We start from the raw sequence: 5,858 nt of genomic DNA, 5'->3' as shown, positions 1-5,858 counted from the left end.
ATGTGCATGGGATAATTTCTGTTTTCTTGCATATACTTAAGCATGACCTATGGACCAGTATGTGGTCTATTTTAGAAAATGACCCATGTGCAGCTGAGAGAAATGTCAAGAATCTTCTTTACGTTCAGCTCTTCTGAGTGACACACGTTCCTCTCTCCATTTTAAAGTCCCTAATTTAATCCCATGTGAAGGGCCTAGTTGCCACAGTAAGGTTGCATAGTCACAGATAGGTTCTAGAGACCAGAACGTCATTGAAGCATTTACTTACATTTTCCCCAAAGAAAAGTCTTTTATAGGTAATACAATGAAAATAAATACTTCATCATGGGTTATGGCTAAGCATTTCTCCTTTGTCTTAGTAAAGCAAAGAGGAAAACTTGGTTTTGTGAAAAGACCACAGGCCCTAAATTCAGACAGACTGGGGTCCTGAGCTTGCCTACATTGATATTCTTTGTCTGATTTCTTTAATGCTCTATTGGCTCAGGTGGAGGTTGTTATTCTTCACAGATTTGATGTGATTATTGCATTTAATGCCAGGGGTAAAAATTCTGATTATCAGGAACATGTATGTTACCCAAGAAACAAATATTTATTCACTTTTATTCTCTTTCTTTAATAAACCAAATTAGAAGAATGAAAATAGACAATTAGAACTGCAATAGGCAATGATAGCAATGTCAAACCTGAATGTTTCCCTTCACAGTACTCACCCTTGAGTTGCAAGAAAGAGCAAAATGAAAGGTGGATGCTAGGAAATGTGGAGGGAGAGCAATTCTTCTTGATGAAAATGAGGTTTGTCTTATTGCTGAACAGAGATTTATGGAGTCTCACTCTCCACAGTTGCCACCTGTCCACTTGTCTCACCTCCTGAGCTCTCCCAAAACCCAGCACAGACCCGGTGCTCTTACCTGGGAGGAATATATCTAATGCTTTATTTTTCTGACTTTGTGTACTTCCAGAACAACTGGCCCCAGAAGAAATGTCCCCAACTAAAATGTATCATTTTCATCAAAATGACTTGGCAATTCTGGCAAAGTACTATCACAACTCTTTATACAAATCTTCTCTTTGTGGGCAGCTTTACCCCTAATGACTACCTCCCCAGCACAATTAGTCGTTTCACTACCCTGTAGTTTAGAACTATTCATATGTGGTTTATAAATAGCTGACAGAGAAAAGTGGTTGTGGGTTAATAATGCCCTCTATTTTGGATGACACTAAGTACCCTGTTATTGCTAGGAAAATAAATAATAATGCACCTCATATAAAATGTTAATCCCAGCCCATTATTATTAAGTTCATCCTATGGGATAGGTTGGAGACAACATGACACTTAAATTAAAAAAATAAAGCATAAGTGGTAGTTATACTTCCAGTTGTCCCATAATTAAAAGAAAAATTCTTTACAAAAGAACATTTTCTGTCATTGTTTTTTATGACACCTCTTGCAAGTTTTTTGCTATGTCCACTTTTGCACTTCAGGTAAAAAGCAACATGCAAATATCATGAAGCATCAACTTCCAAGCACAACTGAAATTGATATATTGCTTTTTTTCCCTTCTCTTTCCTAAACAAAGTCCAGGCACGGAGCACAGCTCTTGTCGCCACTCATTTACGGTGATGGGCAGGCTGCAGCACACAGATATAGCAATCTGCATGATGGATTTCTGCTACCCATTGGGAGTCGTGGGCGAGGTCTCAGCAGGTTGGCTGCTGCGCACCCACGCACTGCAGAATGCTGTGATTACGGCAGGTAGGTGGCTTGGGTTCAGAGAACTTCCGAGAGGTGGGAGTCCAGCGTAATGGGATGTGTTATTTATTGGAGTTTGTGGGGACACACACTGTAATTGTATGCTTGGTGTAATGTCTGATTGTTGTGTCTTTCATGCCCTCTGGAAGCCAGCCCCCTATGTAAGTGATAACCCACTGGAGCTTTTGTTGTGAGTGCAGTCGAAACATGGGGAATGAATAGCAACTGATTAATTGAAGCAGGCTACATTTTTGGAAAACAAATCAAAGTGATTTGCATGAATCACAATTTGTTACATAATACATTTTGAGGGCACAAATTACCTTTTTAAAGCCTAAGACACATATATACACAGTGGAACAAACAGAAATATAATAAACTGGGCTATAACTACATAATTCACATTGAATACTGTATGCCAAAGCCGATGTGAAACAAATGATTTTCCAATAAACTACTCAGGCAGAGTCATATCTGTTCTCAAATTTCAATTGAATATTATTTATAATACCAATAATTCTTCACGATTGTTAACCATGCGCTGATGGAACAATTTGTTTTACATATTGGTTTGGGGGGATTGTGTATTCCCAAGTTGGGGACCGATTTGTAGTCATGTTCCAGAAGATATGGTAAATAAATATAAAGTCAAAGAGAAGTAGATGAAGGAAAATTTGGGAGGCTGAGTCACTTTTGCCTTTTTTGCTTTTTGAGTCAAAAACACTATGCTAGCAAAAATATTGTTGTCAGTATTAAAGGAAAATATTATTAGCAGAGAGATATTTTTTCCAAGGCTTATATCTATAATAGACCTTAAGAATTGCTACGTATTTTTAATTAAAAAGGGGTTCTTGTGCTGTGAGTTGAATCCTAGGCCTTGATTGTGCTAAGCACAGGCTCTCACACTGAGGTATGCACCTAAGATCTTATTACTTTCATTATAATATTACCTGTATTATTCCCATTATTAAAATGAGAACATGAATATACTAAAATGAGCAATGGAATTACAAATTTATTGGTCAATATTTCTAGTAGTTTTTTTCTTTTGGCTTAGCCTTACTTACATATTATTTATGTATATGTATGTGGAAAATATTCTGAAGAAAACACATAAAATATGTAAAAGTGTATTATGATGAGATTGTACCATATCTATTGCTTTATGTTCTGCTATTTTATGTAAGCAAAGATATCAAATATTTTTCCACATCATAAATATATATGCATATCATCCTGGAGTACAATTAACTACTTAGGTAAATAGTTCTCATCATAAACTTGTTTTCACTGTAATCAATATCAAATAACATCCATACTTGTAAATCTAAACATGCTTGACTTTGCTGAAATACATTCCTAGACATAGAATTATTGTATCAAGGAATGTGGCAGTTTCAGAGGCTTTGGTTTGTGTTAAGAAATCACAGTCAGGCAAGCTTGTATCAGAACATTTTCTTGTCACCAGGCTAAATATTCTTCTATAACATATTGGACCTTCTTCCAATGTTTACCCTATTCTCTTTTCCTTTATCTCCTCTGATTCTTTTTATTTTTATTTTTTCTGCATTTAGAACAGGGTCTACAGGGTCTCACTACAGAGATAGGACTCATAGTGATTCTCCTGTTTTCAGCCTCCCAAGCGCTGGGATTGCAGGCCCGCACCACTACACGGAATCGCAATCGCTATCTCAGCGTGCCCCGGTGGCGGGGCCAGCAGGGCAGGCCCAGGGGTGGAACCCAGGCCACTGTGCTCTGCCTAAGCAGGAGCTGTAGTCTGCTGAGCTATCAGGTCGGCCCTGATTCTCTTTGTTTAGATAAAGATGAAAAACTTTCTGTATGCATTTGCAGTACACAGTGACCACAGTCATGGTGGGGAGGTGGCACACACACACACACACACACACACACACACACACACACACACGCACCAATGCCAGTTCTGTTTTTCTCTCTTTTACTTTTCGTCCTCTACCCTTTTGCTCCCTCCCCTCCCCTTCCGACTCTTGTCTTCTCCCCACGGCAAGCATGCCTTTTTCATCATTTTCCCCTTAGAGTCTTCTCTTAAATCTCTTAGATGGAAAATTAGAATATGAGGGAATTCTTTGTCTAAGAAAAACACCAAATGCTTTCAGAAATTTTTCCTTTTGAAGTGGCTACATTGTATGAATTAGGAGAATCATATCGATGGATTTTTTTTTCTTGTTTTAATGCCTCCATAATATTCTAAGACATGCACAGTAATAGGATCAGTCATTTTGCTTTTTAACAGTGATTGTTTGGTAAATAATAAATTTCTCTTAAAGGTAAGATTTACATACATGAAATTCTAACGTATTATCATATTGATTGCTAACATTTTCTTTTGCCAAATATATTTTGAACACATTGGTGTTGACTCACTGGGGAAATAAATTTTATTAATTAAGGGGAACCCAAGGCAAAAAGATGATTTCAATGGATTGATTTTAGATACACGGTAGTATCAAAAAATATGAGCAGTGTGTAAATTAAAAAAATGTATTACATGCTAGACACATTGCTATTAGTTATCAACAAAGTATTCCTCCTTGCTTTGAACATACTTATTTCGTGGTTCATATCAGTTTCAGAAGCAGTTTTGGGGCATCCTCTTTCAAAGATGTCTGTAGTTGTGCAGTTCTGGCTGCATCCGTGAATTGCATAGATTTAGCCAGGGAGACACACCTCTCACAATGAGAGGGGATCAAGAGATGGAGAGGGGAGGGAGTGGAAAAGGGAATTAGCATGTGTTACGTACAGGTACCAACTTTATGCAAGGAGTGTAAACCTTGTGTACTAAAAAATGCTTACCTCTCAGGGCCAGAAGTCACGTGGTGCCACATCTGGCGGGACAAGCACATCAATTTCCATACCAGAAGAGCTGTGTGACATGGAGCATTGTTACAGTGGAAGACGAAACTGTTTGCCCATTTCACAGGCTGTTCTATGTGTGCATCACTTCTTCCATGCTTTGATAAGCCCTCATAACCATAGACACCGTTATGGTGTTTCCTTATCCACTTTATTCACTGGATCTGGCAACATGTTGTGAGACTTGTAGATCGTCCCAAATGACAAAAAATCATGAAAAGTGAACATCTTTTTTTTTTTTTTTTTTTTTTTTTTTTTTTTTTTCGGAACCAGCGATTGAACTCAGGCCCTTGTGCTTACCAGGGAAGCGCTTATTCCACTGAGCCATCTCGTCTCCCCGGCCCCGAAAGGTGAACATCTTGAATCAATTCAGGGTATTGAGGCAGCCATGACAGCACAACCAATGACAATCATGAAAGGGAACTTACAGAACTGTTTTAGAAAGGGGTAAGAATGATGGGATAGTTGTACTTGAACAAAGGGGAAGAATTTTGAAGGGACTAATTGTTCATTGTTCAAACATTTTAAGATTTTAAACATTAACTGTATGTTTTGCTCACATATCTTACATCTTCCTAACTCTAATTTTCTCATTTGAAAACTAGAGTATATTCTAGTGATTCTGCTAAGAATGGAAAGATAAAGTGATTTCTTTGATCTTAAAACATTCTCAGCCAGAAAAAATGAAGTAACTCATAGCATGGATTAGAAAGACTTCTAAGAGGAGAGAAAAATTTGTGCCAAAATTTGAGGCAAGAAAAAGTATGATGCTTTTAGAGTTACCTGGACGCAGGTGGAGTACTTTTATTCCCCTCACTGATCTTATTAACACATGCTATGGCTACCCAGGGATCTAAATCAATGTGGGTTCTCCTTAAGTAATAAAGCAACATCACAACCTTTCTGTTTTCTCTTCCTTCTTTATAAAATTTTTCTCTATTGCAATTGTTTTTGTTTGAAAGATGCTGATACCTTCATGTGAATATTTATCACCAACTCATAGACTAGCGTTCATGCTATCTTCTTGAGATAACTATTTTCAAAGAGGTTTGGTAGCTAATGGAATAAATTTTTAATGATCCAATCTCAGGCAACAGCAGCAAACTGCTTGCACAGTTACTTTGGTGATTTTTTTTTTTCAGAACCAGGGATTGAACTCAGGCCCTTGCACTTGCCAGGGAAGTGCTTATTCTACTGAGCCATCTCCCCGTCCCTT

The 5,858-nt window shown here is 37.7% G+C and overlaps 1 pseudogene; it reads left to right on the top strand.

Annotated features, from left to right (window-relative positions):
• Window positions 1-1,620: 1,620 nt before the first annotated feature.
• Window positions 1,621-5,858, top strand: part of LOC101567963 — a 77,532-nt pseudogene continuing 73,294 nt past the window's right edge.

This window comes from Octodon degus, unplaced genomic scaffold (genome assembly GCF_000260255.1).
Source record: "Octodon degus isolate 3935 unplaced genomic scaffold, OctDeg1.0 scaffold00166, whole genome shotgun sequence".
Taxonomy (NCBI): Eukaryota; Metazoa; Chordata; class Mammalia; order Rodentia; family Octodontidae; genus Octodon; species Octodon degus.
This window is presented reverse-complemented; position numbering and strand designations above follow the sequence as displayed.